This window comes from Parus major, chromosome 2 (genome assembly GCF_001522545.3).
Source record: "Parus major isolate Abel chromosome 2, Parus_major1.1, whole genome shotgun sequence".
In the NCBI taxonomy this organism is placed as follows: Eukaryota; Metazoa; Chordata; class Aves; order Passeriformes; family Paridae; genus Parus; species Parus major.
The window spans coordinates 62,541,543-62,564,197 of NC_031769.1; the positions used below are offsets into that span (position 1 = coordinate 62,541,543).

Sequence of the window (22,655 nt, forward strand, 5' to 3'; positions counted from 1 at the left end):
TGTGTGTGTGTGTATATATATATATATATATATATATAATGAGGGAGAGGGTGTTGGCTGTTTCTTTGGATACATGCTCTTTCAGCAGTGATATAACAATAGAAAACGTCTGGGATCAAATTATGTGCTGTTACCTGAAGGCATCCCACCAGTAGGAGAGTTATTGGATGCTCTGAAATTCCTTCTGACCCCTCTGTTCCTTAATAAGCCTGCACACAACTTCCTCTGAGGATGGGCCAAGTATTGCTCCATTAGTATGCAGCACCACAGTCAGCAGGGCGGGGAAAACACACACCAGGAGGAGAGAAAAGAGATGAAAAGCAGCAGGAGCAAAGTAAACGCTTTTAAATTCTGAACAGAAACTTCCCTCCACTGAGATTCCTGCAGGTCTGTGGTGTCGTGACGACACGTAAAATATTCTGAGGTGAGAGGAAGGTTGGTCCATTTACTCAGGTTCTCTTTCTGTTAAAAAATGAAGCCTAGACTGGGAGACAAGGAATACTTGTTATTATGAGACTAGGAGTCAAAAATCATGGCAACGGACATGGAGTCACAATCCTAAAATCTGAAAGTATTCTAATCCATAAAGCTGTTGTGAAAATGATCATTCTGGTTTTCTGGTGTTTAGCAGTGTGCTAGATGCTCCACTCTGCATTGTTTGTCCTATATGCAGCAATATCTTCAGTTCCCAGACACTACCTCACCTGGCAACCCTGCAGCACTTACATCAGCTTAGGGCCTGTGCCAGATTTTCTCCTTCATAATCCACAACCCTGCCAAAAAATAAGGACACTGTGTTCAACTTACACCTATAAATATCATCTATGTGAATTTATTTTTATATTAATTCATTTATTTATGTGAAGGACAGTAGGTTGTTTAGCATCCAGTTTCTTGGGCAGCACAGAGATCAACACAGACCCAACTTCAGCTACTTCCTCCTTTATGGCCAGGTGGGAAATGAACACACACATTCATGCTTCTGCACAGCAACAGACACTACCATGGTTGCACAGGAGTTTTATTTACACTTTTTAAAGCATTTTGTTTGTTTATCTATGGTTTTGCTTTTTACTAGTGATAAATACCGAATAATAGTGATAAACAACAAATCACATTTACTTCTGTATATCCTATTCCCACACTGTCAAGCAAGCAAATATGCCCAGTATTTGAAGGCATTGTGACTTTCTGAGACAGAGGTGACAGCAGCCTGAAATTATTCCTGTTCCTCTTAGCTGTCAACCATTACACAGTCAGCTTCTTCAGGGAATGATGTGTTGCATGGAGGCAAAAAAGATCCACAGATTTTCTTATGATTTATTTGATTTAGAGGACATACCCCACAGGGCGCCCTCCAGGATCAGGACTTTCCTCAAGAGTTTTCCTTTCAAGTCAGTGTTAACTTTAAGGTGTCACCACCTATAGACAAACTATTTGCTTTAGTCAGGGTTCTCTATAACAATGCACCAAAAGACGAGCTAAAGATGGTGGTAAATGCATTCAAATCCTCCCTTATCAACCGCAAACGGTGTGGTGCATATGCTAAAACCAACGCAGCAGCAGGAAAGAGAAGAGTTAACTGTTTAAAAAAAACATATTAAGTGACACCTAATTAATGCTAATCTCAATTTTCTCTCTCTATTTTTTCTTTTTTTTTTCTTTTTTTCTTTTCTCTCTTTTTTGTTTGTTTTTTGATTTTATTTTGTTTTGTTATTTTGTTTCCCCAGGAGCAGTGAAAGTTTGAGGTGGGGGGAGGGTAAGAGGGATCAGCCTACTGTTAATTGCATCTTGTTTAGCTGGGTCACTGCAGTTGACCTCATTCAAATCTGTGTTGCGGTGACCCTGGCTGGATGTCAGATGCCCACTGAAGCCACTCTTATCACTCCCTTCTCAGCTGCGCAGGGGAGAGAAAATATAATGAAAGGATTTAAGGACAGGAAGAGATCACTCACCAATTAATGCCATGATCAGAACAGATCGGACAAGGAAAATTAATTTGATTTATTACCAATCAAATCAGAGTAGAACAGTGAGAAGTTAAACTAAATCTTAAAAACACCTTCCAACCTCACTCCTGCTTTTCTCCACCTCCTCCCTGCAGTGGCCCAGGTTGATGTGGAATGGGGTTTGAGGTCAGTTCATCACACATTGTCTCTGCTGCTCCCTCCTCCTCAGGAACAGGACTCCTCACTCTCATTCCCTGCTCCAGTGTGGGTTCTCTCCCGTGGGGAATGGACCTCCATGAACTTCTTGCAAAGTGAGTCTTTCCCATGGGCTATAGCTCTTCATGAACTCCTCCAGCATGGGTTTCTTCACAGGGTGCAGTCCGTTAGGAACAGACTGCTCCAGCGTGGGTCCCCCATGGGGTCGGTCAGAAGTCCTACCAGCAAACCTGTTTCAGGGTGAGCTTATCTCTCCATGGGTTCCTAGGTCCTGACGGGAGCCTGCTCCAGCACAGACTTCCCAAAGGGTCACAGCCTTCTTCAGGCACATCCACCTGGTCTTTCATGGGCTGGAGGTGGATCTGTATGGGCTTCTGGGGGACAGCTGCTTCACCATGGCCTGCAGGGAAATCTGGGCTCCAGCACCTGGAGCACCTCCCTCCTCTTCTTCTCCACTGACCTGGCTTGTCTGCAGGGCTGTTTCTCTCACATGTTCTCACTCCTCTCTCCAGCTGCAGTTGCTCTTGTGCAGTATCTTCTTTCTGCTTCTAGATACATTACCCAGAGCTGCTACTGCTGTCACTGATGGGCTTGACCTGACAGCCTAGCAAACAGGGGGCATTGTTCAAGTTCTTTTACCCCATTCCAGGCAGAGCATCCTGCTACGTGTTCTACAGGCCCAAATTTTTTGTTTGTTTCCTCAACTGTTTCCCTACTCACTGATTTGTGTCCTTGTAATGCATGTGAGCAGAAGATATATTTAAGATGATATTTTCCTTTATACTTCTGAAATACCGTATCTACTGATTGTATCAATAAGTAAAATAATTGCTTTCTGTCTGGAGCTAATCTTTATAAATGATTAAATGCTCTAGAAATATGACTTCAGATAGAAATCCTGACCCTTCATTACTCCTTCCCTCAAAAATCTTTCTCATATAAGCCTACAACAAAGTGTGCAAATGCCAGCAATTTGTCTCTGGTAATAAATTAAATTCAGGTGACAAAATCAGATATAAATTATTTTTTCAGAATCATAAAATAATATGGTGGGTGTAGCATGATAGAGCCACTGTAATGCACTATAAGCTTAAAATGACTGATGATGTGGTAAAAACAGTAAAGTTTATTTGGGTTATGGACTCAGTGAAACCCAGATACCAATAAGATCGCTTTTGCCAGGTGTATTGGTTTTGTATGGCCTGGTTTTGGTAGCAGGGGGGGGGCCAAAAAAGGGGCCTCCGTGAGAAGTTGCTAGAAGCTTCCACCACGTCCAACAGAGCCAATCCCTGGTGGCTCTAAAGATGGATGTGCTGCCGGCCAAGGCTGGGCCAATTAGAAAGGGCGATAATGTTTCTGTGATAACATGTTTAAGAAGAAATCAAAACAATTGTTGTGTAGTTGTAATTTCAACCAGAGAAGAGCAGAGTGAGAACATGTGAGCAGAACAACTCTGCAAGCACCAAGGTCAGTGGAGAAGGAGGTGCTCCAGGTGCTGGAGCCAAGATTCCTCTGCAGGCCATGGTGATGACCATGGTGCAGCAGCTGTGCCCCATGGGGATCAACGGGGGATGCATGGATCCACCTGCAGCCCATGGGGCGGTGCCCACACTGGAGTGGGTGGATGCCTGAGAGGAGGCTCTGACCCCATGGGAGACCTGTGGAGAGAGGGGCCCTGCTTCCAGGCTGGAGCAGCCTGTCCTTGGAGGACTGAAGTTCATGGAAGAGTGACCTAGGCTGCAGCACTCTGAGGGGGACTGTTGCCTATGGGAGGGACTCATGTAGCAGCATGTAACATCATGTAACATCACAGGGAGCTGCTGCTTGGGAGATGGACTCACATTGGAGAAGTTTCCTGTGGGAGGGACCCCACAGTGTATCAGGGGAACAACTCCCTGAGCACTGGGAGAAGCCCTGCGTGATGGACTGACCATAACCTCCATTCCCTGTCTCCCTACCCCACTGGGGTAGGAGGTAGAACTGGAAGGAGAGAGAGGTGGGGTCAAGGCGTTTTTTAAGGGCTCATTTTACCTCTCATTATTCTGATCTGATTTTGTTAGTGATAAATTCACTTCTTATCTCTAAGCTGACCCTGTTTTACCCATGATGGTAATTGGTGAGAGATCTCTCCCAGTCCTTATCTCAACCTGTGAACCCTTTTTTAAATTTTCTCTCTGCTGTCCAACTGCAGAGGGGAGTGAGTGAGCACCTTTGGTTGGTGCCTGGCATCTGGCCAGCATCAATCCCCAACACCAGATTTGACTGCACTTTAGATTTCCAGCTCAATTGCTTTATATACATTACTAAGACCGTGCCTGACTCAAATGTTAACCCAGTGTAGCTAAACTGGAGTCTGGAAGGGGGGCAGAATGGGCTGGATTTGGAAGTCAAGATGGCAACTAATTTTTCCCCATTCCTGCCACCCCCCTGCCTTAAATTATTGTTGTCCTTGTTTAGGTAGACAGACTTCTTTCCCAAAGAAGCAGCAATGTGATAGCTAGTAGAAAACTCTCATGCTCTCCAAACAGTGGTGTTTCCCTTATATAGTCTCTTACATCTGTAGTTTGGTGCCTTTGGCTGCCCAGGTACAGAACTAGGACTGCACTCCTGTTTAAGATTGTGCCCAGCTGGAGCCTGGCCAAGTGAAAAACCAGATAAAAGACCCCCTCTCATGGAAACATGGGAAGGGCCTTGTGAGCTTGCAGTCAAATGCCTCAGTGTGGAGCAGGGCACTGAGTGACAGAGAGGAGGAGCTGCAGAGGCAAAGCTCAGTCCTCAAATGCAAGTCTCATTGAATCAATTGGGTCACCCATTGATTCCTGCACTGTGACTGAAACCCCACAATCGTGGGCAGCTGCTACTCCAGAGAAAATGTCAGCCCTAAAACCACCCCAGGGCAGCAATAAATGGGGGCTTGCTGGGTGAGTACCCCTGGACACCTTCATCGTGCTGCTTCCTGGGGTGTACCACCAACCCTGGTGTCACCCTGGCCACTTCAGCCAGCCCTGCTCAAGACAATGGATATTTTTGGTCCCTGCTCAGAGCAAACACTGTGGATTTAGCCCCTCATAGAGAGGAGGCAGAGCTGACAGCAGCCTGTTCTCTCCAGAGTAGTTGACTAAAATTAATTAAATCAATATAGATCAATTAGCTTTACAGTCTTCCTGAAGCCAACTGTTGTGTGACCTGTCTGTGGCTTGGATATTCTCCATTTCTCTTGGGAAAATAATGCCTGGGAGTGAATTTCTCCTCCAGAGTGACCAGATGTGTTTAGGTGAGAGGAAGGGGATTATTTAAAGGAGACCAGTGCTTAGGTGAAATCACTCTGGTAGGCTACATAAAGAACTCTAAAACATCCAGTCCTGAAGCAAAGTGAATTTCCTGCAGTGCTTCTGGCAGCAAACAGGTTGTTAAATGCTCCCGGGTGTTAGCCCTCATTATTTTTGCCATCAGTGTGAACGTGCAGCGTTTGTGCAGTCCCAGGATTTCCCCATCACTTGTGCAGTCCAAGGCAGTCACACACACAGAAGAGAGCTGTGCACAGGGAGGAAGGGGCTGGTGGATCTCTCCAGGCTGGGGCTGGCTGTGTCACACCCTCCAGGCTGGTGAGTGTGGCTGCCATGGGACGCTTGACCCGTGAGGGGACAGCAGCTGGACCTCAGTGACCGCAAGAGTGTGGCACCTGTTTGTGGTGCAGATGGGCTTCCTGCCCTGCTTGTGGGTCACTGCCAGCTCCACTTGTGGGTTTGTTTTGCCACTGTTCCTCACAGGCAGCAAAACCACAATTCCATAAAAATGGAAGGAAGGGAGATGAGGGAGCAAGGGATAAAATCCACCCTGGCTGGTCAGTTCTTGGTAGAGACGTGCCCTGAAAAATGAACCAGCTGAACTCAACCAATTGAAATTGGGAAAATCTAAGTCCAGGCTGAGCTGCTTTTTCACTGTTTGCTGGGGTGCTAGGGGGAAGGAGAACAAAGAGACATCCTGGAGCTGCCACTGTCTGTCTCTCAGAGAAAAATACTGATCTAAGCATATTCAATGTAGTTTGTATTTTCCCTAATGTGCCTCTATTATATATACAAGGATATACACTGTATTATAAGAAATTCTGAGGAGAATTAAAAAAGCATTTACTTAACAAATCATGTTTGTTTCTCAAGTAAGTCTCTGATCTAAGACAAGGCACCATACATATTTAAACTTGGAAGTTGATTTTCTATGTATGATTAACACTGATTTCTAATGTATACAGTGTCACTTCTCCAGCTTGCTGCAATCTGCTTCATAACTCATAAGGGAAATTTCAGTGCTCTCTACTGAGCTGTGACAGAGACAAAGGAAATTTTAGAGGACAAATGAAGTATGCTCTCGAAAACCAGGGCTGTTAATTGGTACTCTGCTCTGTATTGATCTCACTCCTCTGCTTCTGAGTTTGACCGAGATTCTGTAACCCCACTCAGGGAGGCTGCAGTTAAAGAGTTTTTTTCTTCATTAAACCAGCAGTATTAAACCCTCAGAGGTTCTCATATCCACCTCCTGAAACACCAGAGATATCCATCCAACAGACTTGCTTTCATTCCATTCCCTGCCATAAAAACTCAGGAATTTGCCCATCCAGCTGATCTATTAAAAATTAGCCAGCATTCCCTGAAAAAAACCCACCCATATGGCTTGCAAAGCATCACTTAGTCTTTTTGCACTGTTATGCTTCATTCTGCAGAATTACTGATGGTGTTGTAGCTTCAAGTTTCTCCACATTAATTGCAATGATATTTTTCAGTCTTTTCCTGCCAACCAAGCTGCTGGCTTTTTATCACATGAGTTCCAGAAAGAAGCAGAGGATTGCTGTCAGCTGGCTCCCGTCTGTTTTGCCATGGAGGGAAGGGTGAGGTGCACAACACAGGACTTCTGCAACTGAGAGAAAAGGTATGAGATACATGGCTTACATAAAAGTAAGGGGTATGTAGGAGCTTAAAACCCCACTAAACAAACCCAGGAGCCTATTTCTATACATATTGGACCTGAATGGAGTAGAAGTTGTTTTTATACCTGGATTCACTGCTGAACTGAGACTGACTCTAGTCTTCCACCTTCCTGTGCCTCAGTGTCCCCATGGATGAATCAAAAATAAAACTGCCAGATTCCTATATAAAGTGCTTTGGAACCTGCTGATAAAAAACACCATTTGTGCTGATGTGCCCTGTGGGCACATAAAAATTATTTCTGTGGAGAGAAAAGGCACTAATATATACTAAACAAGTAGGTGAAATTGCAGTCAGAGATAAGTAAAGATCAAAAGAGCTCCCTCTGTCTCAGCTGAAAAGGGGCATCACATGCAGCCTGTTGGAGCCCAGCCTGCATACCAGATGACTTATGGATACAGGGATGTGCAGAGGGGTCTTTCAACAGGGACAGAGAAGCCTGTTGATACCTGCAGATAAAGGAAGATCCATGCTGAAGGGCTGTCACGTTTCTCCCTAGGAGGTTCTGGGTACAAAGATGCCCACATGTGTGACAAAATGCCTCCATGGTGGCCCCCCAGTTTCTGGAAGGCTGTGGATGTGTGTTGTACAGATGGTTTTGTGTTCTGGGCACATGCAGGGCACCAGCAAATTTCAAACCTGTGGCGATGCTGTGTCCACACATGTGGAAGACTGTGTTTACTAAGCATCCAGTGGATGCCTGGTCTGCCACACAACCAAGAAGATGATCCTGGATAAAAGTAAAAACCTAAAAATCAAATGCTGATTTGGCATAGTGTCCATGCAAAGGCAACAGGAGACACCCAGTCACCTTATCTATGGCTCCTTTCTCCTGCACTCACTTTGCTGTTGGAACCTTCTGGGATCACTTCTCCCAAGGAAAGTTTTGTTATGTATTTATGAGTCACCCACCTGAAAGTAAAATAACACTATTTTGGGCTTCACAGTCAAGAGAAGAGCTGCATGGCTAAACCTCTGCTGGGGGTTTGGGAGACTTCTGGGCTTCATGAGCTGTTCCTCAGATAGGCAGGGCCATGGCTGTGTGGGCTCACAGCTGTCCCTAGGCAGGTGACCCAGCTCTCACACAGCCCTTGGCACCACTGCCTGGCCATCTCCACTGTCACTCAACCTGCTCATGAAGGGCATGAACCCTGGTCCCTCTCTGCCTCTCAGGAGCCTCTGTCATGGCAAAGAGCTAGGTTTTGATTTCAGGGGGAAGGGAGGAGAGCAACTACCAGGTGTGAAGTTATCTCTAGCTCCTTTGCATGGAGGTGCTGCAGGGAGCTCCTTGCAGATCAAAGGAAGAGGGATACATCAGGGAGGGGAGCTTACCAAAATACTCTGCAGTCCAGCTCACTGGCAGCAAACATTAACGCTTGCCTCTTTCCTGGGGGAGTTGCAGGGAGTCCAGCTTTGTTTGGAAGGAAGATTTGACAGGACTAGTGTGGAAAGTTTCCAGAGAGCAATTAAAAAGGGGTAAGGGCAGGCAGACTCTTAGCATTCTTCCATTGCTATTTGGGTAACTGGAAGAGCTACTTGTGAAACCCTGAAGTAACCGTAAATTCCTGGAGAGAGATAAGATGCTCCAAACATTTTGTTCCTGACAAAATCTGTTCTAAGTTTTGCTCCCTGCAAACAAAAAGTGAGCAAATGCCAAACCAGTCATCCAAGTAACTGTACCGTTCAGTGCTTGTTTTATGCCATCTCTTTTGGTCACCTCTTCTGAACAGAGGATTTTTTTCAAATCTTCTTCTTTCCCTGTCTAGCTTGACATTTCTTTAGAACATCTTCATATTTGCTTTGTAAGGCAACAAATTCTGCTTCTCTGTTCTATTTTGTCTCTCCCCTTCCCTTGTGTCTTCTGTGAAATTTCTTCCACATATTAAGCAGATATTCCTGCACCAGTAATTTCTGTTTTGTCTCAGGCAATCCATCAATCTCGTGTGATTAAAAGGTAATATCTGTATGTGGCTTGTATCTCTTTCTACTGAGAAGATTTTTCTATACCAATATATGCGGCAAGGCAAAGTTCTTCCAGCCATGAATATGAAGTGAAGGTTAAAAAAATTATCCATTTGAACCAGACTTTCAGAGGTCAGTTGAAGGAGCACTAAATGGTTACAGGCAAGAAACTGGCAAGATCACTGTTTTGCCAAGCAAGCTGAAATTTCATTAATTTGGCAGCTTTTTGACTAGAAATCAGAAGAGAGTTTTGAGAGTCATGAGAGGAAATCAGGGAATTTTTTGCTTTTAAAGCTCTTTAAAACTCAGCAGTAGTTCTCCCCCCCTGGAGGTTTATGAGCATGCAGCAACTTCTGTATTTAATGGAGAAAGCAAGCACAGCAGAAAGACTGAAAATCTTTTCCAGGGGCAGTGGGGCTCAATCTTCATGTGATAACAGACCAGAAAATGTGGTTTCTGGAAATACAGTCCTCAGCACCTTGGTTTGCATAGTCCAAATCTGCAACCATGTTTCTTGCTTTATCCAGTGCTGAGGTCTAACTTAGAAGCACTCCACAGTGTCAAGCACTGAACATAGCCTGACTGACACCTCTAGAAATCTCCTTGACCTCCCTTGACAGGGATATCTCTGAAGATTGCACTGCCTGGCCAAAATGAGTTCTAGGTCCCTCCAGTGGCAGGAAGGTAACCAGTGCATATGAACAATGTGGAAAAGAAGGTTTCATGGTATGAGTAATCTACTTCCCCTGGTGGAAACTGAATGGTTCTAATAAATGTGTAACAAAAAAGCATTTTCTTTCCTGAAAATTATCAACATATGCCATCTCTGTGACAAGTCTAACTCAAAAGCAGTAAACTGGGAGTCAGTCAGCAGTGTTAAGGATGCTTTGGAAGCTTCTTGGTGTTAATGAAAGTTTCACAGGAAATTAAGGCTTTAAAACTGTGCTTTTCTACCAGATGTGGGAATGCAAAATTAATGCAGATGCAGCATGGCTCAGTGGAGAGGCTTTGGGCTGAAACTCAGAAGATCTGGTTTCTGTTTTGGGATGTGCTGATTGTGACATGGAAAAATACTTCACGCTAGATTTAGGAAAGTTTAATACTTTTGGCAGTCACAAATCCAGTTTTATCCTTCTGTACTCCTGACCCTCTTGCACAGTTAGTTTTCCAGTTGTTGAGTCTTCCAGGTCAAAGCTTTTTAAACTCCAGTCTGGAAGCTACTAACGGTCTGCAAGATATCAGAAGGTGATTTTTGGGAAACAAGCCACAGTTTAAAAAACAAAATTAAAATATTGCTAAAGGCATAATGAACAGTCAGAATGGGGAAAATACAAATACTGAACATTCCTAATCGTATTTGGCTGCAGAGAAAAGCTGCTGTGGTAGTGTCTGCACAGAATAGACTTTTGATTTGTTTCCTAAAAGATGTAAGTTGCTCTGGATTTCAGGAGCATCACTTTCAATGGATGCCTTCGTCACCATCATGCCCAAACTTGTGTTTCTCAACCTGTTCTGCATTTGAAGTCAAAGTCCATCTCACCTTCCCTGACAGCAAATTTGGAGGTGACAGTAGGCTCCCTTTTATGCGTGAACTCTGTAGTGAAGGCATTCGTTCAAGTTGTAAAAGAATCAAATTCAAACCCCCCATCTGCCCTCAGGCAATGTGAAATCCCATCTCTGACCTATTGGAAAGCTGTTCTTGCATTCAGACTGCCAGCAGCTCTCAGTCTCTCCCTCCCACTTCCTATGGCGTATTTCCACCCTTGCTAAGCCACCTGGCAGCTCACAAGAGAAGGCCTTTTCTTGTGAGGACGTAGGCACACCTGAAGTCCAGTGTTTGCTCAAATTAAAAGTGTGGCATTTCAGTAACATGTTTTCTAACAAGGCTATAAAGAAAGGCAGAGCACTGAAATGGGGAGCCAAGGCATGAAGTGAACTGGGACGACCGCTTATGAAAGTGATAAACAAGCATTTTTCACTTGGAGCCTTTATTGCAAGTGAAGAAAGTGTATTTCCTGTATTTCAGATTCTTCATTTTAGCTTGGTCAACAACTTGTTTATTAGAACTGAGAAATTAATTACAGCTTAAAAGATCTGTAAATTTCTTTTTCCTACCTACCAGTCTTTGAATCAACTGAGACATCAGGACTAAGAACTATTCATTCCAGGCTGTTCAAGCACAAGTTAGCAGTTATTTCATGAGCATCAGTTTTCTTTGGATAACAATACAGTCAATTTTAAATACAAAACGTATTTTGACGTCTTCTTCTTTCATATTAAAATAATTTGATATTACTTTATTTGATAAGGGAAGGCAATGCTGCCTTTTGGTATGTTGTTACAGCCTAATTTCTATCCAAATGCAATTCAGTGTAACTACTAAGAAAAAAATTGAATTACCTAGTAAGTACAAAATTTGCCCTTTTCTAATTCAATAAAAGGTAAACATTAAACATTTAAAAGTTAAAAGCATAAGCATTTAAATAAAAATGTAATTTGTTTCAGTATTTGAACATATACATACCACAGTTTGAGTTAGCTAAACAAGAAAGTCTGAAATACAGCAAAACTCTTCAGGTGCTGTGGAAGAAATCTCAGCGGTTACCAACTACTAAGCATCGACTGTTCTTTGGAAAGAACGATTTTAAAAAACTTAAACAGGAATAAAACCTGATAAAATTAGCCAAGGTCACTTGCTCTCTCCTTTAAGTGACAGTTAAAATAGATTGCTTAAATCCCACACATATGAATCACTCCACCCAAGCTCATTTTTCACAACAGGAGGCAGCGAGTTTTTGTGCCTCTGCGGTCGAAAGGGAGGAGGAAGGAGGCAAGGCTGCTAACCCTGTCACTGCTGGCCGCCGTTCCGCTTCACCTCCTCTCACTCCTGGCCCTCCCTCAAAAATAGCTTCCAGAAAATGCTCTTGTCTCACCTTGCTCTCTGTTGCCTTTCCCAGGAGCAAGGCACTCGTGTTTTCTGCTTGGCCTTTCACCTCCCCAAACACACCTCTCTCTGCCCTTGTCCCATTTATGCTCCCCACACATCTCTGGTGATGGAGAGGTACCTCTGCAATGATCAGATAGGTCTGACCTCAAACGCTTGAAGGAGCCTGAGATTTCCATGGAGTGGCAAGACACAACAGGTCAGACTTCTAGGACATACAGGAAAGTGGGACCTGCTGCATCTGAAGGGAGAAGAGCAGAGGGATGGGGTTTGGCATCCTGGGAAGTTAGGAGGTGAAAAGTCAAGCAGCCTTGATACATTGGTTCACCCCAGGGAAAGAGGCTGTTTACTCTGCTGCTCCTCACCTGGGATTTATCCACTTCTTCCCTCCTTTCTGTCTGACTCTCAGAGTCGCTCCATCATTGCACATCCTGCCCACATTTTGTACTAAACATTTGCCCAGCCCAAATGCAGCATACCTCCCCTAGATGCCTGTAGGAGAGTTTCAAAATCCCACCAAACCACTCACTGCAATTATACCTCCTTCCAGGAGCAGGAGGTGAGCTCTGGAGCATTCCCAAGGGCAGCCAAGTCCTTCTGCTGGTGTATTGCTGTGCATGCAGGTTACCAAATCCCCTGATGCCAGATATTGCCTCTGAATTATTCTGAGACTGTTTGCCATTGCTTTTGGGTTGTGTTGTTTTGATTTGGTTTTGTGTTGTTTTTGGTTTTTTGTTTGTTTTTTTAAAATAAACATGCTGAGTGTAGCATGCTGGCAGCCATCAATATTCAGATCAAATACCACTGTGTGATGTGCTGCCTGGGGGATAAAGAGAAACAGGAGATGACATTGGGTGCTGCTAAAACTTGTTATCTACTGCTCAGCTCCACTGCAAGTCTGATGGCAGAGAACTGACTCAAGGCAGGTTTGTTTGCCCTGACTGAAAGGTTTAACTGCAGGATTCTAAAGCCTTGTGACCGTACATATTTTGGGAGTTTAACGCAGAGAAGAGCAGGATTTGCACCCACGTGAAACTGCTTTGAATCTAGGCTTAGGGCATTTTCTGTGAGAAAGGAGTTGATATTTTCTCCTCCTTAATTGTCATGAAAATGAGTCACAACTTAATTCTGGACCATTTTCTATGCCAGATGAACAGCACAGCAATTCTTTGTTCAGATATCTGAAATGATAAAAACAGTGCAAGAATGAGAACATGAGATTTCAGAGCTTAAATCACAGAGATTCTCCTTCCTTCAGTTGGTATCTGAAATGTCTGCATTTTTTCAAGTGTGAAATTAATGAAAGAGAATGTGAGCGTCTCTTCTTTTGAGATGAGCATGATTTCATTGCAAGTGCTTCATGCATATTTTTGACTTGCCTTTGAGCCTTGCCCAATCACAAAATTCTCTGCACCGGAAACTATTTCTCTGTGCAATCAAACCTGGTTAAGTCTAAAGGCTCTAACCTGGATTTGTAAAATGATTTGCAAATGTGATTAAAACCAGCCTAACTTCATGGTAAATTATAAATATGGTGCATCTGACAAACATATTAACCTGAGCACTGCCAGTGATTGCATTGCTGTATTCAGCATCCTCCTGTGTCTTTTGTTAGAACAATAGGAGCACAGTCACACATTTGACAGTGTCCCACATAGGGTATATGTGGGACACAGCCTGATGTGTACTGCATGGGATTCGTGATTCCACACTCTCCTTACTAAAGCTGCCCTACTTTCCTTGTTGCTATGATTTTCTAATATTGGAAGTGCTGAGTGCTATCACGTAGCCTTATCAATATTAAAAAACATATTCTCCTATTACTGGGAGATCTTCATTCATCCAGTTTTGGTCATTTGTCCTACACTGAAAGGTGGTGTGTCCTTAAGTGTTAGAAGACATGTACACAGCTGGAACATTATCCTGTGCCCTATAGGTGAGACATGGCACAACTGGAAGTTCCCTGCCATAGCCTTCACTCAGATGAGAAATTATGAAGCCCTTTCATGAGGGTTTATTTAATAAACCACAGTTGCTGCACCAGTTTCTAAAATGCTAAGTATTCATTTTATTCCTAATGATTAATGCCTGAAGCCTGATGATGATATATATAGTTACCTGAGGTATTAAAATACTTTTGAAGAAACATTCTTCTCTTAAATAGAGTTCCTTTGAAAGACTTATTTTAATTTCAAGATGAAGATTAAGCCTTGCTTAAATAGTAACAGGGAATTCTGGTGTGGAAATTTTATCTGTTTATCTTGAGTTGGGAGTCAGTCTCCAGCACTTATGATTTCAAAGACCATCTCAAAAGTATAACCTCATTAAAATTGGTGCCTGCCTGCCTGCCTCAGTTTGCAGATCTCATGAGAGTCACTCTCTCCTATTCATTTTGATGGTGATGATTCAGCCCTGGATACCAGAGATCATTTTACTGTGCTCATTTGGGCACACGAGGGCAGGACCTGCTCTGAACAATGGCAGACACAGGGCAAGGCAGAAGGAGGAAGAGGAAGCAATTAAGTCTGATTTCAAGAAGGAAGTCTCCAGCTTCAAAAAAGCCAAGAAATACCTTTGGTTCTTAGGAGAGAGAGAATGAAAAAAACATCTGATGGTTTCTTTGTTATTAGGAAACTGGCGCTCCCAGTTTCTGGTCCCCTGAAACACTTGACAGCGTATTCTCCTCGCCCCATTGTGGATGGGGACCTGAGAGACCCCAGGAATGGATAGCCTTTCTTCCTCTGAGCAGAAACATTGCCACTTTTCCTGAGAATGACAACACTCAACTTTTTCACTACAGACATTTCAAAGGTTCAATATTTGCCTGGATTGAAGAAAGAACCTCCAGAAATAACAAAAAATAATGGATTTACTACTGCAGATAAAGGAGAAATAGCAAAGATCGAGGAGCCTAGAAACTGGACTGGACTGAATTTACCCTTTGTGTAATTACACAAGACATGATTGACCATGATTGATTTAATGAAGCAAGGTCACAGAACAGGTAATGCGGGTCAGACTTCAACACAAAAACGTCGGTACAGTTGGCAAATCTAAGGCCTGAGATATAATAGTTTACAGTCTTAAAGAGCATGATTTTAAGGGAGCAATAGCGGTGCAGAGGCACACCAATATCTGAAAATGTCTGAAAGCAAACTGGACTAACCTTGCTTGTGCTACAGTGCTAACATGAACCTAACTAATGACTTTCCTCTATTTTATTTTCTCAGTGCATGGAAGATTCATTAACCTGCTTTTTCTTCAGATGAAAAATAATCACAGTACCAATCCACAGCTCTGATTCCTTGTGCCATAAATTCAAAATTGAAATGGAAAAGAAATGAGGAGGGCTGCCTAGAATCATAAGATCATACTTCAGGCTGGCAGTGAGCTCAGCAGATAATGCAGTAAATACCACTGCCTCAGTGCATTTCTCTTCCTAGTAGGGAAAGAGAAGGCTGGCATTTCATTGTGTCCAGGAAGCTAACAAATACAAACCTTTGGACAGATTATAGGAAAAGTGCGAGTTTCACTACTGAATATCATTAAAAAATATATGTGTAAGGACCAGCAGCAGGACACAAGCCTTCATTAGATGAGAGCACTCTTCAGAGGCAATTAGCTGTGTTCATCTGTTTCCAAGAAAGAGATGCACCTGGGATTCAGTATCTTTCTAGTGTGCACAGGATATGGGCTTGTTTCAGCAAGTGGACAGACATTCCTTCCTACTCTGCCTGAATAACCGAGCTCTTGTTAAACAGCAGCAGGTTTTCCATTGTGAAATGGAACTGATTTGCAGCATCCTGGAGGGCTGTACAAATCTGCAGCATTTTGCATATCTGACAATTAAAAATTATCCATGCAACAGATATATTTTCATTTAAAACCTGTTCCACAGCTCTCTCCATTAAGGTTTCTTTCAAGCCACATTGAAATCCCAACTACTTTCTGAGACAAGACATTTGAGGAGGGAGGCGGCTGATTCCAATATGGAGCAGTCTTGAGTCACACTCTTTGGCCACTTTTCTTAGAGCACAAGAGCTCTTTATCCTGGTGTGCAGGAAATAGAGCAAGGCAGGCTGGAAAATGGCATGGCTGAGCACAGATCTGCTCCTTAAACTGAAGTGTAAGAAAGAAATGCACAGGCAGTGGAAGCAGCGACAGGTGACCTGGTGGAAGGGTACAGGGATATGGCTTGAATGTGTAGGGATGGGGTCAGGAAAGCCAAGGCAAAGCTGGAACAGGACTGGCAAGGGATGTGAAGAGTAACAAGAAGGGATTCAATAAGTACTTGGGTCAGAAAATAAAGGCTGAGAAGAGTGTACCCTTCTTAGAAGCAAGAGGGGTGAACTGAAGAGACTGATATGGAGAAAGCTGGGGTATTCAATTAATTCTTTACCTCAGCCTTCACTGGCACTCAGGCTTCCTGCTTCTCTCAAGACCCTGATCCTCTGGGTGGGTGTGTCAGGGAGTGGAGTCCCTTCCACTATAAGCAAAGAGCAGATTCAGGATCAGTTGATGAAGCTGGATAATCCTGAGTCTATGGGATTGGATGAAATGCATCCCAGGGTCAAGTCCAGAGGAGGCCATAAAGATGATGAGAGGGTTGGAGCACCTCTCCTGTGAAGACAGACTGAGAGAGCTGACATTGTTCAGCCTGGAGAAGAGAAGGCTTCAGTGAGACCTCTTTGCAGCCTTCTGTTGCAGTAAGGGGGCTTATAAAAAGGAGGGAGAGGGACTTTTTGCATGGGCAGATAGTGACAGCAAAAGAAGCAATGGTTTTAAATTTAAAGAGGGCAGGTTTAGATTATCAGGAGGAAATTCTTTACTATTAGGGTGGTGAGGCACTGGGATAGGTTGCCCAGCAAAACTGTGGTTGCCCCATCCATGGAAGTGTTTGAAGCTGGGTTGGATGGGGCTTTGAGCAACCTGGTCTAGTGGAAGGTATTTCTTCCCATGGCAGGGGGATTGGAACTGGATGCTCTTTAAGGTCCTTTCCAAACCAAACCATTTTATGATTCCATGACTTCATGATAAAAGGGGGCTTTCTAAGAAATGGAACCCTTTCAAATCCCACCCTACATGGCCAGGCTTAGACATCTAGAAATCACAACACATGCTCGCTTTCATCCACTCCTGAATGAGTTATAAAGTGACGATTATCTGCTATTTTCATCCCAAAGTAACATCTCAGATGCAAGCAATGTGCAATGTAATATTGCTAAAATAATAACCATTTCAGCTGCATATTACAGCTATTTGCACAGCACTTAACAAGTGTGATATGACACAAACAACTGCTTAGGCTCAAAACTGTTTTTCAGAATGAAGAATTTCTATGTAACTCATTCCCACTGTTGATATTTTTTCCCCAGTCAAATAGTAATATGACAATCCTCTTCTCTGTGGATCTACTTACATAGTTCAACAAGCATGGATTTGCTAAGGTGGCTTAGGAAGCTTTAGTTACTGCTGCCCAGTCCATAGAATTTGTCCAGAGTCTCTGTAGGCCTGGAAGAAGTCCAGGCAGGGCAGTAAACAGACCAGGCACATAAAGTTAAATATCCTGTGGGCAGGAATCATGCCTCTTCTACAGGCCCAGGACCCGGTGCTGTGCTCTAGGTCTGTCTCAGGAGTGGCTGGTTTGCTGAAGGCATGCAGGGATTTCATAAGCAGGTACGCCGCATGTAATACATCTGATGATGCAGTGCTTGCACTTTTGCTGGCTCCTGCTTATGCCCATGTTTCTGTCAGAAGGAAATGACTGATGTGAGATTTAAGCACATATTACACCATCATGGGTCCTGGCTGCACCCATGTAGCTGTGTGTCTATTCCCTGCTTTCATCAGGTGATTCCATGTACATGTCTGCTAACAGGTTCTCCACCTGTTTCCTCATGTTATTGAACTGTGATTGATAGGAAAGCCAGCCAGACCAGAACTGTAAGTGTATAGCAGGTGAGTGTCCCATTTTGGGTGCCTGGTTGTCCCCAAGCACCCAAAAAGACCCAAAAGAGAACAAAGAACATTGCACTCATTTTCTCTGAGCCTTAGGTTTCTCCAGATGTAAAGTGAGAATACACACACTTGTCTTCACAGGATGTCACAGCTAATCAAAGAGTGGAAATTGTTCAGGTCTTCCTCTGTGCCTTAGTGAGCAGAGCAGCAATGCATTCACAACTATCTTGTTAGTGATGTGGTTTCTTGAAGCTTTGTCACAGCCCAACCACACTTGGCATACACGTCTTCTAAAGAAAGGCTCTGGAAAGTTGGAAGGAATAAATGTAAAAATCATACTGAACAGGCTAAGAGACCCCCAAGCATGGTCACAATTTCTACTGATCGGAACAGAAGAGGGCTGAATGTATTATGAACCCTTTGCTAGCAACGTGGTCTACTCTAGTTTTCTCTGTTGCATGTTGGACCATTTAATACTATGAATGTTAAAGCAATTTTTGCCTTCAGAACTTAAGGCAAGAACTTCTGTGGATTGTCTCACTGGAAATACATTCAAAGAGACACTAAAACCAACTTGCTTTTCACAAGAACAAATTTCTGTCAGTTTGGGAAACTGCCAGTTGTGTGGCATTAGATGTAAAAAAGGACTTGAGCAACTCATCTCAGACATCCTTTCTCGTGCTGCACATTAAAGCTGTGGATGAGTCAGTACAGCTGAGTAGGAGAACCAGACAGGTTTGAATCACCACTTTTTCCCCATCTCTGAAGCAATATTATTTCCATGCAAATAATTTCAACCTCAGAGTTATAAAAGAAGCCCAGTAGTGGTGATCACTAACCTCATACCCCAGAAGGAATTGACTGGTTAATGAAAATTCACAGCTGTTTCATGTTTAAAGACATCTGATCTATGTAAAAGGAAATGAGCTAATTAATCTTAAAATCATGGAAATTGAGAAGTATCTGGAGAGAAAGCAAGCTCCATTTCAGGGTTTCTCTGAAGTTATATCTTATTCAGCTCTTTCCCTTCTTCTTCAGATGGATGTAGGAGAGGTTTGAGAAACACAGCTGAGGAGTCTGACTGCATAAATGTTTAAAAATCTGAAAAAGAACAAATCTTTAAGTACAGAGAATAAAAAAGAAGCAGTGTGGATTCCTGGTACTCCATCAGGTGGATCTTGTCTTTTCACTGAGTTGAGCAGGCTCTAGAATTGAAAGCTCTGCAATATGTGGGAAGATGCCTTCACACATTTGGAAAGTAAATTGAGGATGTTTCTTGGCTAAGTGCTATCTGTATGTGGGAGACCACCAACTTTCTGCATTCTACTTATGCTAATAGATAATGCTTATTTCCATGTCATGTATGCTTGATTGATTTTTTCACCTTTTATTTATCCTCCTAGATCTAGTACTTTCAACCTAATAGCTACCTTAATAATAATAAAACTAAATACAAAAGCCAAATAAAACATTTTTTAGGTAGTTAACTAAGACAGTTGAAAATTTTTGCAAACAACTGTATGAAAATTCTGTAGAACTTCTATTGAGTTGGGATTTCTCACAAATTGTTGGTAATATACCTCTTATGTCCATTGTAGAGTATAATGACCCAGAGCCACAAAACTCAGCTGAAATAAATAAAGGAACAGGATTGTGACTGCCACATTTTACTAGTTTCCTGCAGGATTCATTACAGAATGAATGAAACAGAAAAAGTATGTATGAGACTCTTATGGTTTTGTTTGTTTTTCTGTGTGCAACCTTACTCTAATAACTTACTTCTGTTTTCAGAAGAAAAATCAAGAACGAACAAAATCACTGTCTCTGTGTGAGAAATCTCTGGGTCTGTGTCTTCATTGAAAGAAGCTTTAGCAACTTTAAGAATAAAATTCTGGCTCTCTTGACAAGACTGACACATTTACAAGTGTAAAGGTATAATATTCAGAGTACATGAGGCTTTGTAGTTCAATACACTGAACTTGGGGAACCTTGGTCCTGATTAGACTGTACCTTACATGTGAGGCACTTTGTTGTTGTCTTACTCTCTTTTGTTTTGCACAAAAAAAATCATGCCCAGGTTTCTGATTTCATGTCAGAAGTAACTGGCAGCATTAGTGATGTGGATTTGAGCAAAGACTCTGCTTTCACTCATGTTTGCAGTTGCCTACAGCATAGTGAGGGCATGGTCTGCACTCCTGAAAGGCCAATTGTCCTTCACTGGCTCCCCTCAGTCCTTCTGGGTGCTCATGAGGACAGGCAGGCTTGGCAATAGGTGGTCCTATTTCACACAATTCATTGTGAAAGATTTGTCCCTGCTCCAATACAAATGGTCTGAAGTATGTCCCCAAATGTCCCTGCAAAAAAATGAGGGGAAGACAGTGCTGCTACAGATGTGATCATTCAGGTTGCTCAGAGGGTGACTTGGCTGCTGGAGGGATGAGGGCTAGGTGCCATCTGCATCTGCCCAGTTTAACTCCACAAAGTTATGTTAACCTAAACGGAGAAAATAATTTAAAAGTAAAGCAAGGAAACATTCTTTTTAGGAACACTGAACATAGCAGAATGTAACAATTTCATTGTCTAGTCCTCAATTCCCAGTTTGAATGCATTACTGCATATTTCCCAAAACAGGGATCTTACACATAAATTCATAAAGTGGTTTGTGCCTACTAAAATAATAAAAGCAATATATTGAGTAAATAGGCACATAGTGTCTACTTTTCTTCAACCTTCACATATTTAGTCTGTTCCTGTAACCTGGCTACTCTTCTGGGGTTTTTTATTATGCACAGACAAGAAAATAAGACAAGACAGATATGCCAAAATCTCATCCTGGGAACAACCCTTATCAGCAGGTTTGAATGTCTGGTGGAAAGCCCAAAAGCAATCTTTGTATTGTAAAGAAAGGTAATATCCTTGTGGTTCTCTGACAAATAGATCTGGATTGTATTTGTATTGTCAGAAGCCAAACAGTATCCATCTCCTTCATTTCAGTGCTAATAGTGCATGGAAAGCAAAACATGTTTAACTTGCATCAAGCCTTTCAGTGTCTGCTTTTTGTAATAAGGAAGCGCTTGCTGTGAGATGGTGGTAGGAAAAAAAAAAACCCACCTCCTTACAGAGTATGAGAGAAGAGTGCTGGCTTCCAAGCCTAGTTTTTTTGAACATTGGTGGATTATATTTCCAACATGGTCCCTGGCACATTTCCAGGAGTCTCATATAGGAAAGATTTTTAATTTCTTTCATCTTTTTTTACACTTTCCTTTTACCTTTACTTTCTCCTCCTTCCTTCCTGCCTTTCCTTCCTTCCTCCCTTTCCTTCCTTCCCCTTCTTGTCCTTTCTCCTAGGAACTGGTAAAGAAGACAATATGTGTAAAAACGCCTTTATCCTTATCCTCTAATTGGAAGCAGGATGTTTTGTAGTTTTTCTTTTAAAGAGTCAGATAGGCAGTGAGGTAGCTGTGTGGCACCCACAACAGCTGCTCTGCTCTCACACCAGCTGCTCTGCATGCAGAGCAGAGCAGAGATTCACCTCCGTGGGAACCAGGTCTGCACAGACCTGTGTGAGGCCAATGGGCACCACAGTCCTCACCTGTCCCAGGCTCACCTGGCGGTCTCCAGGTTGGCAGGAGAGTGGCTCTGGAGGCCCAGCATGCCATGGCCAGTTGCCCAGAGAAGTTGTAGCTGTCCCTTTTCTGTGTTCAAGGCCAGGTTGGATGGGGCTTTCAGCAACCTAATGCAGTGGAAGGTGTCCCTGTCCATGGCAGGGGGTCTGGAACTAGAATCTCTTTAAAGTCCTTTCCAACCAAAGTCATTCTATGATTTTATGATTCTATGATTCAATGTGTTGCAAGCTCTGTACCTGCTTATGAAATCCCTGCGTGCCTTCAGCACACCTGGCAATCCTGAGACAGACCACAGCACCAAGTATTGGGTCTGCAAAGCAGGCATGATTCCTGCCCACAAGATATTTAACTCTATGTGCCTGGTCTGTTTACTGCCCTGCCTGGCTTCTTCCAGGCCTACAGAGACCCTGGACAAATGCTGTGGACTGAGCAACAGTAGCTAAAGCTTCCTAAGCCGCCTTAGCAAATCTGTGGTTTTTGAACTATGTAAGTAGACCCATGGAGAAGGGGATTGTCATATAGATGCTTTACTGGGAAAATAAAGGGAAAAACGATATCCTAGTAAAGCTGAACAGTCTTAATATTTCTAAGGGGAGTGAATGAATGACAGTGCAGTGTGGGACGGGTGGTGGAGATACTGGCCAGGCATCCCGGGTGAGTGGATGTGGTGGGAAGCACAGGTGGTGGAGCTGGAATCCGACCTTGTGAAGAGCACTTTTCGGGGTTCAGGGCAGCTCCCCCGTGCTCTAGGACATCTCCTTTCTGGAGGACCGTCCCAGGAGGAGACGGACCGCAGGGCGATGGACGCGGCCAGCTCATGCCTGTCTGCCGCTGTGGCTCTCCCAGCTCTCCTGTGCCTTCACTGGGGCGTGACTCCGACGACTCCCCATCACCACGACCCCTCAGAGATCCTCCAGCGGGGGAAGAGGTGGGCGAAGTAGGGAAGTCTCCGGAGATGCCTCGATACCGACGGCAAAGCCCGGCGGTGCCGGGGAGCGCACCTGTGGGCGATGCCTAC

The 22,655-nt window shown here is 43.4% G+C and overlaps 2 long non-coding RNA genes across 4 annotated transcripts; both read left to right on the plus strand.

The window, feature by feature from the left end:
* The first annotated feature begins 50 nt into the window (after positions 1-50).
* Positions 51-20,662, plus strand: LOC117243901. Of its 3 annotated transcripts, none has more exons than XR_004495928.1 (3): positions 51-2,260; positions 6,946-7,091; positions 19,803-20,662. It is a non-coding gene; the product is annotated as an uncharacterized LOC117243901 (long non-coding RNA). The 3 variants fall into 3 exon arrangements; XR_004495929.1 differs by lacking the exon at positions 51-2,260 and adding an exon at positions 3,405-5,086; XR_004495927.1 differs by lacking the exons at positions 51-2,260; positions 6,946-7,091 and adding an exon at positions 17,455-19,726.
* On the plus strand, positions 14,172-15,939 carry LOC117243902. The gene is made up of 2 exons (XR_004495930.1): positions 14,172-15,057; positions 15,284-15,939. It is a non-coding gene; the product is annotated as an uncharacterized LOC117243902 (long non-coding RNA).
* Positions 20,663-22,655: the final 1,993 nt, after the last annotated feature.